General features: G+C 38.3%; 1 pseudogene; it reads right to left on the reverse strand.

Moving 5' to 3' along the window:
• Nucleotides 1-10,828: 10,828 nt before the first annotated feature.
• LOC118540657 (oxaloacetate tautomerase FAHD1, mitochondrial-like) lies at nucleotides 10,829-11,548 on the reverse strand (annotated as a pseudogene).
• Between the last annotated feature and the right edge of the window lie 772 nt (nucleotides 11,549-12,320).

Raw genomic sequence — 12,320 nt, forward strand, 5'->3', positions numbered from 1 at the left:
ACTTGTAAGTTTTACTATTAGATGTCGGGGTGTTGACCTATTTTTATTGATTTTGAGAGGGGCTCTCTGTGCTTCCTGGATTTTGATGCCTATTTCCTTCCCCAAATTAGGGAAGTTCTCTGCTATACTTTGCTCCAATATACCTTCTGCCCCCTCTCTCTTTCTTCTTCTTCTGGGATCCCAATTATTCTAATGTTGCTTTGTCTTATGGTATCACTTATCGCTCAAATTCTGCCCTCGTGATCCAGTAGTTGTTTATCTCTCTTTTTCTCTGCTTCTTTATTTTCCATCATTTGGTCCTCTATATCACTGATTCCCTCTTCTGCCTCATTTATCTTAGCAGTTAGTGCCCCCATTTTTGATTGCACCTCATTGATAGCCTTTTTGATTTTGACTTGGTTAGATTTTAGTTCTTTTATTTCCCCAGAAAGCATTTCTCTAATAACTTCCATGCTTTTTTCAAGCCCAGCTAGTACCTTTAAAGTGATGATTCTGAACTCTAGATACGACATCGTACTAATGTCTGTATTGAGTAGGTTCCTGGCAGTCGGTACTACCTCTTGTTCTTTTTGTTGTGGTGATTTTTTCCGTCTTGTCATTTTGTCCAGAGGAGAATAGATTAATGAGAAAACAAAATGCTAACAGGGTAACAACGTCCCCAGAAAATATACTCTAAACAAATCAGAAAAGACCTGAAGCAGGGGGAAAAGAAAGGGAAAGAGAGAAAAAAGAAAAAGAAAAAGAAAATAAAAAGATAAAGATAAAGATAAAAACAAACAAAAACAGAACAAAACAAAACAAAAAAACCAGAATATGATCAAATATGATCAGGCTGGTACATAGATCAGTGCCACCACTAGATTTTGTGTGTATTTTGGTCTGTTAGAAGAAAGCGCCTCCCAAAGTTTTAAAGAAAGAAAAACATATATGTACAAAAATAAGGGTTGATATGATGAAGGGATGTAATATGACTGTAAAGATAAAAATTATAAAAAAATTTATAAAAGGAATTGTTAAGAAGTTGTTTGAAAAAAGAAAAGAGGATTTAAAAAAAAAAGACACAGGGAGAGAATGTGATCAGGCAGGAGAGTAGGAGAAAAACATACACTAGAGATTGAGGGTATATTTTGATCTGTTAGAAGAAACTATCTCAAAGTTTTAAAGCGAGAACAACTTATATATATATGCCAAAAATACGGGTAACTACTATGAAGGGATGGAATATGACTCTAAAAATGAAAAATAAAAATGTTTTTTTAAAAAAGGGATTGATAAGATGTTGGTTGAAAAAGGGAAAAGGAAAAATTTTTTTTAAAAGTTAAAAAAAATTAACTTTGATAGACTAAAGAATCATGGTAAAAAAGCCATGGATTCTATGTGCAGTACTATCCTAGTGCTGGAGTGCTGCCATTCTCATTGATCGGTAAACTTGGTCTTGGCTGGCTGTTCTCGCTGATCTTCTTGGGGAGGGGCCTGTTGCCGTGGTTCCCAAATGTCTTTGCCAGAGGCAGAAGTGCCCCACCCTTGCCCGGTCCGGGCTAAGTAATCTGCTTGGGTTTGCCCTCGGGAGCTTTTGTTCCCTGCAAGCTTTCCGTACAGCTTTGGAGGTTGAGAGTGAAAACTGTGGCCTCCCAATCTCCGCCCCAGAGGAGCTGAGAAATCAGGGCCCGCTCCTCAGTGAGCCCCCAGAGAAAAGCAGTCAGTCACTCCCGTCTCCCTGGTCTCTGGCCACACTCCGTGCTCACCCGGCCTGTGACCCAGTGTTTCTATCTCTGGCACCCGACTCGGTGTGGAGTCTCCAAACCCAGCAGATCCCTGTGGTGTGCTCCCGCGCCACTCTTCCCTGCGGGAGGAAGGGGAGTCTCCCCGGATCTGCCACTTGTTGGGTCCCTGCTGGAGGAGCAGGGGCCCGACTGTGCCGCGGATCACGGTGTATGGCAACCCTGAGTTGAGAGCCCGCCCCTGGCTCCGTCTCTGCAGCTGGCTTCCCTGCTCCGATACCCGGGAGCTCTGCCACACTCAGGCACCCCCGGTCTTTCTGTGACCCTGAGGGTCCTGATACCACACTGTCCTGCGAGGATTCCACCCTCAGCTTAGCCACCGGGGCGACCTCCCTCAGCGGAGCCGACTTCTGAAAGTTCCGATTTTGTGCTCCGCGGCGCTATCACTTGCCAGAAGTGGCCGATGAAGGTGCCCTCCCCTGCCGTCTATCCTCCCGAATATCACCTCTGATTCACTTCTCCGCACGTCCTACCTTCCAGAAAGTGGTCGCTTTTCTGTTCAGAGAGTTGTTGCTATTCTTTCTTTGATCTCCTGTTGTGTTTGTAGGTGTTCAGAATGGTTTGATCCCTATCCAGCTGAATTCCTGAGACCAGACGAAATCCAGGTCTCCTACTCCTATGACATCTTGCTCCGCCCCCCCTAAAAACAACTTCTTCACAACCAACATGACAATTAATTCATATCTTTCAATATACACTCTCAACGTGAATGGCCTAAATGCTCCCATAAAATGGCACAGGGTTGCAGATTGGATAAAAAGACAGGAACCATCCATATGCTGTCTACAAGAGACTCATTTTGAACCTAAAGATACATCCAGACTGAAAGTGAAGGGATGGAGACCCAGCTTCCATGCCAGCAGACCTCAAAAGAAAGCAGGGGTAGGAATTCTTATATCAGAAAAATTAGATTTTAAGCTAAAGACTGTAGTTAGAGACAGAGAAGGACACTATATCATTCTTAAGGGGTCTATCCAACAAGAAGATCGAACAATTTTAAATATCTATGCCCCCATCATGGGAGCAGCCATCTACATAAGCCAACTGTCCACCAAAATAGAGTCATACTGATAACAATATGTCAATTGTAGGAGACCTCAATACTCCACTCTCAGCAATAGACAGATCATCTAAGCAGAAAATCAACAAAGAAACAAGAGCTTTGAATGACACACTGGACCAGATGGACCTCATAGATATATACAGAACATTCCACCCTAAAACAACAGAATACTCATTCTTCTCGAGCACACATGGAACTTTCTCCAGAATAGACCACATACTGGGTCACAAATCAGGTCTGAACCGATACCAAAAGACTGAAATTATTCCCTGCATATTCGCAGACCACAGTGCTTTAAAACTGGAACTCAATCACAAGAGAAAAATTGGCAGAAATTCAAACACTTGGAAGCTAAAGACCACTCTGCTCAAGAATGTTTGGGTCAAGCAGAAAATCAAAGAAGAATTTAAACAATTCATGGAAATCAATGAGAATGAAAACACATCGGTCCAAACCCTATGGGATACTGCAAAGGCGATCCTAAGGGGGAAACACATAGTCATCCAAGCCTCACTGAAAAAAAATAGAAAAATCCCGAATTCACCAAGTAACTCTACACTTTAAGGAACTAGAGAAAAAGCAACAAACGATGCCTGAGCCGTGCATTAGAAGAGAAATATTTAAGATTAGAGCAGAGATCAATGAATTAGAAACCAGAAACACAGTAGATCAGATCAATGAAACTAGAGGCTGGTTCTTTGAATGAATTAATAAGATCGATAAACCACTGGCCAGACTTATCCAAAAGAAAAGAGAAAGGACCCAAATTAATAAAATTATGAATGAAAGGGGAGAGATCATGACTAACACCAAGGAAATAGAAACAATTATTAGAAATTATTATCAAGAACTATATGCCAGTAAACTGAGCAATCTGGATGAAATGGAGGCCTTCCTGGAAACCTATAAGCTGCCAAGAGATAAACAAGAAGAAATTGAAAACCTGAATAGGCCAGTAACCAGTAACAAGATTGAAGCAGTGATCAAAAACCTCCCAAAAACCAAGCGTCCAGGGCCTGATGGATTCCCTGAGGAATTTTACCAAACATTCAAGGAAGAAATAATACCTATTTTACTGAAGCTGCTTCAAAAAATAGAAACAGAAGGAAAGCTTCCAAACTCATTCTATGAAGCCAGCATTACCTTAATCCCCAAACCAGGCAAAGACCCCATCAAAAAGGAGAGTTTCAGACCGATATCCCTATTGAATATGGATTCCAAAATCCTCAACAAAATCCAGCTAATAGGATCCAACAATACATTAAAAGGATCATCCACCACGACCAAGTGGGATTTATCCCCGGGATGCAATGGTGGTTCAACATTCACAAATCAATCAATGTGATAGAGCACATTAATAAGAGGAGAGAGAAGAACCATATAGTCCTCTCAATTGATGCAGGAAAAGCATTTGACAAAATACAACATCCTTTCCTGATTAAAACTCTTCAGAGTGTAGGGATAGAGGGAACATTCCTCAAGCTCATAAATCCATGTATGAAAAAACCACAGTGAATATCATCCTCAATGGGGAAAAGCTGAGAGCATCTCCCTTAAGATCAGGAACACGTCAAGGATGCCCACTCTCACCACTATTGTTCAACATAGTACTAGAAGTCTAGCAACAGCAATCAGAGAACAAAAAGAAATCTAAGGTATTCAAATTGGCAAAGAAAAGTCAAACTCTCTATTTTCGCAGATGACATGATACTTTATGTGGAAAATCTGAAAGACTCCATCCCCAAATTTCTAGAACACATATAGCAATTCAGTAATGTGGCAGGATACTAAATCAATGCACAGAAATCAGTTGTTTTCTTATACACTAACAACGCAACTGTAGAAAGAGAAATTAGAGAAACGATTCCATTTACAATAGCACCAAAAACCATAAGATACCTCGGAATAAACCTAACCAAAGAGGTAAAGGATTTATACTCTAGGAACTACAGAACACTCATTAAAGAAATTAAAGAAGATACAAAAAGATGGAAAAACCTTCCATGCTCATGGGTCAGAAGAATAAACAGTGTTAAAATGTCTATGCTACCCAGAACAATGTATACCTTCAATGCCATCCTGATCAAAATTCCAAAGACATTTTTCAAAACGCTGGAACAAACAATCCTAAAATTTGTATGGAATCAGAAAAGACCCCGAATCGCCAAGGAGATGTTGAAAAAGAAAAACAAAGCTGGGGGCGTCACGTTGCCCGATTTCAAGCTATATTACAAAGCTGTGATCACCAAGACAGCATGGTACAGGCACAAAAACAGACATATAGACCAATGGAACAGAATAGAGAGCCCAGATATGGACTCTCAACTCTATGGTCAAATAATCTTCGACAAAGAAGGACAAAATATGCAATGGAAAAAAGACAGTCTCTTCAATAAATGGTGCTGGGAAAATTGGACAGCCACATGCAGAAGAATGAAACTCGACCATTCTCTAACACCATACACAAAGATAAACTCAAAACGGATGAAAGACCTCAATGTGAAACAGGAATCCATCAAAATCCTAGAGGAGAACATAGGCAGTAACCTCTTCGACATCGGCCACCGCAACTTCTTTCAAGACACGTCTGTAAAGGCAAGGGAAACAAAATGGAAAATGAACTTTTGGGACTTCACCAAGATAAAAAGCTTCTGTACAGCAAAGGAAACAGTCAACAAAACAAAGAGGCAACCCACAGAATGGGAGAAGATTTTTGCAAATGACACTACAGACAAAGGGTTGATATCCAAGATCTATAAAGAACTCCTCAAACTTAACACCCCAAAAACTAATAATCAAGTCAAAAAATGGGCAGAAAACATGAACAGACACTTCTCCAAAGAAGACATCCAAATGGTTAACAAACCCATGAAAAAATGTTCATCATCATTAGCCATTAGGGAAATTCAAATCAAAACCACACTGAGATACCACCTTACACCAGTTAGAATGGCAAAAATGGACAGGGCAAGAAACAACAAATGTTGGAGAGGTTGTGGAGAAAGGGCAACCCTCTTACACTGTTGGTGGGAATATAAGTTGGTACAGCCACTTTTGAAAACAGTGTGGAGGTGCCTCAAAAAAAAAAAAATTAAAAATAGAGCTACCCTATGACCCAGCAATTGCTCTCCTGGGTATTTACCCCAAAGACACAGATGTAGTGAAAAGAAGGGCCATATGCACCCCAATGTTCATAGCAGCAATTTCTGCAATAGCCAAACTGTGGAAAGAGTCGAGATGCCCTTCTACAGATGAATGGGTAAAGAAGATGTGGTCCATATATACAATGGAATATTACTCAGCCAACAGAAAGGATGAATACCCAACTTTTACATCAACATGGATGGGACTGGAGGAGATTATGGTAAGTGAAATAAGTCAAGCAGAGAAAGTCAATTATCATATGGTTTCACTTATTTGTGGAACATAAGAAATAGCATGGAGGTCATTAGGAAAAGGAAGGGAAACATTAAGGGGGGAATCAGAGGGAGAGAAGAATCATGAGAGAATATGGACTCTGAGGAACAAACAGGGTTTTGGGGGGGTTGGGGGGATGGGTTAGCCCAGTGATGGGTATTAAGGAAGGCTCGTACTGCATGGAGCACTGGGTGTTTAACGAAAACAATGGATCGTGGATCACCACATCAAAAACTAATCATGTATTGTATGGTGACTAATATAACATAATAAAAATAAAAACAAAGAATTTTTCCAAATCAGATAATAAAAAAAGAGAATAAAACAAACAAACAAAAAAGAAATTCTCTCTCTCTCTCCCTCTGCCCTTCCCCCTCAAATAAATATACTCATCCTTTTTAAAAAGCAAAATAAATAAATAAATAAATAAATAAATAAAAGGGCAACTTTTAGTTTTGCTCATTTTCCTATTATTTCTTTTTTTTCTTTTATTATGTTATGTTAGTCACCATAAAATACATCATTAGTTTTTGAGGTAGTGTTCCATGATTCATTGTTTCCGTTTAAGACCCAGTGCTCCATGCAATATGTGCTCTCCTTAGTACCCATCACCGGGCTAAGCCATCCCCCACCACCCCCTCCCCTCTAAAACCCTCAGTTTGTTCCTTGGAGACCATAGTCTCTCATGGTTCTTCTCCCCCTCCAATTTCCCCTCTTCCTTTTTCCCTTCCTTCTCCAAATGTTCTCCATGCTATTCCTCATGTTCCACAAAGAACTGAAACCATATGATAATTGACTTTCTCTGCTTGACTTATTTCACTTAGCATAATCTCCTCCAGTCCCATCCATGTTGATGTAAAAGTTGGGTGTTCATCCTTTCTGATGGCTGAGTAATATTCCATTGTATATATGGACCACATCTTCTTGATCCATTCATCTGTTGAAGGGCATCTCGGCTCTTTCCACAGTTAGGTTATTGCCGACATTGCTGCTATGAACTTTGGGGTGCATATGGCCCTTCTTTTCACTACATCTGTGTCTTTGGGGTAAATACCCAGTAGTGCAATTGCTGGGTCATAGGGTAGCTCGATTTTTTAATATTTGAGGAACCTCCACACTGTTTTCCCAAGTGGCTGTACCGACTTGCATTCCCACCAAGAGTGTAAAAGCGTTCCCTTTTCTCCACAACCTCTCCAACATTTGTTGTTTCTTGCCTTGTCAATTTTTGCCATTCTAACTGGTGTAAGGTGGTATCTCAATGTGGTTTTGATTTGAATTTCCCTGATGGCTAATGATGATGGACATTTTTTCATGTGTCTATTAGCCATTTGTATGTCTTCTTTGGAGAACTGTCTGTTCATGTCTTCTGCCCATTTTTTTGACTTGATTATTTGTTTTTTGGATGTTGAGTTTGAGAAGTTCTTTATAGATCTTGGATACCAGCCCTTTATCTGTAGTGTCATTTGCAAATATCTTCTCCCATTCTGTGGTTTGCCTCTTTGTTTTGTTGACTGTTTTCTTTGTTGTGCAGAAGCTTTTTATCTTGATGAAATGTGAAAAGATCATTTTTGCTTTTGTTTCACTAGCCTTTGCAGATGTATCTTGAAAAAAGTTGCTGTCGCTGATGTGAAAGAGGTTACTGCCTATGTTCTCTTCTAAGATTTTGGTGGTTTTCTGTCTCACGTTCAGGTTTTCCATCTATTTTGAGTTTATCTTTGTGTATGGTGTTAGAGAATGGTCGAGTTTCATTCTTCTGTATATAGCTCTCCAATTTTCCCAGCACCATTTATGGAAGAGACTGTCTTTTTCCATTGCATATTTTTTCCTGCTTTGTGAATACAGCATCTTTTCCTGATTAAAAGTCTTCAGAATATAGGGATAGAGGGAACATTCCTAAATTTCATAAAATCCACCTATGAAAAACCCACAGTGAATATCATCCTCAATGGGGAAAAGCTGAGAGCCTTTCCCTTAAGATTAGGAACTTGTCAAGGATGCCCACTCTCACCACTATTGTTCAACATAGTACTAGAAGTCCTAGCAACAGCAATCAGACAACAAAAAGAATTAAAGTGTATTCAAATTGGCAAAGAAGAAGTCAAACTCTCTCCTTTCACAGATTACATGATACTTTATGTAGAAAATTGAAAAGGCTCCACCCCCAAATTACTAGAACTCATACAGCTCTTCAGTAATGTGGCAAGATACAAAATCAATGCACAGAAATCAGTTGCTTTCTTATACACTAACAATGCAACTGTAGAAAGAGAAATTAGAGAAACTATTCCATGTACAATAGCACCAAAAACCATAAGATACCTCGGAATAAACTTAACCAAAGAGGTAAAGGATCTATACTCTAGGAACTACAGAACACTCATGAAGGAAATTGAAGAAGACACAAAAAGATGGAAAAACTTTCCATGCTCATGGATTGGAAGAATAAACATTGTTAAAATGTCTATGCTACCCAGAGCAATCTGCACCTTCAATGCCATCCCGATCAAAATTCCAATGACATTTTTCAAAGTGCTGGAACAAACAATCCTAAAATTTGTATGGAATCAGAAAAGTCTCCGAATCGTTAAGGAAATGTTGAAAAAGAAATACAAAGCTGGGGCCACCACTTTGCCTGATTTCAAACTTTATTACAAAGCCGTGATCATCAAGACAGCATGGTACTGGCACAAAAACAGACATATAGACCAATGGAACAGAATAGAGAGCCCAGATATGGACCCTCAACTCTATGGCCCATTATTTCTCTATTCTTTATTTATCTCCACTATTATCTTTCTTACTACCTTTATTTTGCTGCTCTGCATTTAGTTTTTTCTTTACTAGTTTCTTTATGTGGGATGGTAGCTTGTTGATTTGATATCATTTTTCTCTTTTAATATAGGCATTTTCAGCTATAAATTCACCTCTGACCATTGGTCTAACTGCATTCCAAAAGGTTGGTGTGCTGTAGCTTTGTTATCACTTCTCAAAGTATTTTCTATTTTTCCTTGTGATTTCCTCTTGGACACACTGGTTATTTGGACTATGTTTTTTAATTTCCCATATTTGTGCAGTGCTCAAATTCTCTTTTATTATTAATTTATTATATCATTTCAGTGTGATTCGACAATGCTTTTATAATTTCAATAATTTTAATTTTATTGAGGATATTTGTATGATCCCTCATATTATATGTCATTAATAATGTTCCATGTGTGTTTGGAAATATTTTGTATTTATACTGTCTTGAATATTGTATAGATGTGTATTAGTTCTAGCTGACATATAGTATTCATCAAATCTTGAATTTCCTTATAAATCTCTGATTATTGTATCCATTATTGAAAGTGAGATATATGTCTTCAACTCCTGTTGGTGAATTGTCTATTTTTTTCTTCAATCTGTCAGTTTTTGCTTCGTGCAGTTTGAGACTCTGTTGTTATTCAGAACATAGGTGTTATATCTTTCCAATGAAACTTTCTCTTATTTGTACAGCATGTCTTTTACTATATATAATAACTTTTTTTTTGTCTTAAAGCTTATTTTATTTTAGTATAGCCACTCCAGCTTTCTGTTTGTGTGGTATAACTTTTCCCATCCTCTTACTTTCAACTATATGTGTCTTTGAATCTGAACTGTGCCTTGTAAACAGCAAATAGTTTTGTGGTGTTTTAAAAACCCATTCTACCATTCTCTGCTTTTAAATTAGTGTGTTGAATTCATTAAAATTTCATGTAATTACTGACGATATTGGATTTATATCTGTCATTCTACTATTTATGTTCTATATGTCTTATTTCTTTTTTGTTCTTCTATTTTTCTGTTGTTGCCTTCTTTTTGTATTAAATGAGTATTTTTGAGTGTACCATTTTATTTGTAATTAATTAATTAAATTCTATTTATTTATTTATTTATTTATTTATTATAAAAAAGATAGCATATTTATTTGGAAAACAATTGTTTCAAAATTATTTTCCAAATTCAGAATCTACAGGCCATGGTACAAATGAGTATAAATCATCATTAATTGTTCACTTATTAAATAAAATTTCAAATTAATTGATTATGTAGAATAGTGTTTTTCCACATTTCCATGATGAGAATCACTTGGGAGTGCTGGAGATTAATTCTGCTAATTAATACAGTGGCCTGTTATGGGCCAGTAATGTGGAAATTTTATTTTTACAAATACCTTCAGATGATTATCATGATGAAGGAAATTTAGGAAATATGATTTTCAACCTCCTTTGCAGATTTTATGTTTTGAATTACTGATCCCAGAATGACCCACTGCAAAGTCCTATCCAGCCCAGTTTTAGGAAAGGTAAGTAAGTTCTGAACATTTGTTTTGATAAAGTCTCCTCTTTGGAAGCTTCACAAAAACTTTAATTTGGTTGTTTCCTAAAAAACATTCATTCTTCTTTCCATTTCTGGCCCATCTTTTCTAGAACGTATTTTCCCTGCAGGGTCCATCTTTCTTAAGTCATAACAATCCAGTTAAGTCATATTTAAAAATTAGTTTCTTAGTAAAGAATTGTCATATTTAATAACCTTTGCTTGCTTCTGTCTAGCTCCCTTCTTTCCTGTAACTTAAGAAGTTAGGGTGCTTTGTATAGACCCAATATTCTGGCTTTTCCACCTTTTAAGGATTTCTCTTGTACTGATGACCCCATGTATGCCAGCCTGGATCTCATCGTTTTCTCTAATGGTTCCAACTCCCTTTGTCATCCCAGTCAAGATGATATCTCCTTCCAAGGTCATTATCTTAGAGACATAGCTGATAATGTGGGGAATGGAAAAGTTCATGGAGGATGTCTCACCCTCCTGTCTGAGTTCACCTTTGAACTTGAGTCAGAGCTTCAGGTTGTGAGGTTCAGGGATCTTCTCTTTGGGGATGAACATACTGACAAGGTAGGAGGCCATGAAGCTCTTGGCCAGAGTCCAGGGCAGCCCCTTCTTGCACTTCTTTCCCTTCATGTCTCTGGTGGTCATGTCCAGGCACAGGGCATAGCCTGGCACATAGTCCATGGCTGAGGCCTCTGGGATGGTGTGACAGCACCTGCACATCACCATGCCCAGCTCCAGCTGTGGTGCAGGTTGCAACTATGGGCTGGCATGAGGATGGCAAGCCCTTGGGGGCATAAGTGGTGGACCATCTCTGGAAGAGCACCTGCTTGCTCAGTACTGCACTCTGCATCTCCCTGGTATGATCTGCCTAGTTCCTGTCCATGCACATGATGTTCTTCCCCAACTCGCAGAAGTAGGACAGCAACCTAGAAGCTGCCATGTCTGGGCAGGTTGACTCTGGAGTCATCTAGTGTACCATTTTATTATTTTATTTTATTATTTTATTATATAGATTTATTTCACTTATTTAGTGAGAGAGAGCATGTGCACGGAAGGAGGGGCAGAGGGAGGGGGAGAGAGAGAATCTCAAGCAGACTCCCCACAGAGCATATAGCCAACATGAGGCTCTATCACACCACCCTGAGATCATGACCTTAGATGAAATCAAGAATCAGGTGCTCAACCAAATGAACCACCCAGGCGCACCTAGTGTACCATTTTAAAACTATATTTTTGAGTTACTTTCTTAGTGGTTGCCCTGGTTAACTTCTTCACTTAAAACAATCTAGTTTTATTAAACTAATTTTATTTTGATATTATATTAAAAAAAAACTTCCCTCCAATATACCTCCATTCCCTCTATCCTTATATGCTGTTATTATCATGCAAATTAAGCTTTTAAACAGCCATCAACACATCTTTTGTCTATTATTTAATGCTAATGTCTTTTTAAAAACATTGAAGGATGAAGTTACAAATAAAAATTATTTTATACTCTTTTATTTGTCTATGTAGTCACCTTTACTAGTGCCCTTTATTTTTTCATATAGATTTGAGTTTTTGTCTACTGTCCTGTCCTTTCTGCCTGAAAGAGTATCTTTAGTAATTCTCATATATCTTCTAGTAACATTTTTCTATGTTCTGGTTTATCTGAAAATGACTTAATTTCTGTTTTATTTTAAAATATTTGAAACTATAAATTTCCTGCTAAG

The sequence above is a fragment of the Halichoerus grypus genome, chromosome X, assembly GCF_964656455.1.
Source record: "Halichoerus grypus chromosome X, mHalGry1.hap1.1, whole genome shotgun sequence".
Taxonomy (NCBI): Eukaryota; Metazoa; Chordata; class Mammalia; order Carnivora; family Phocidae; genus Halichoerus; species Halichoerus grypus.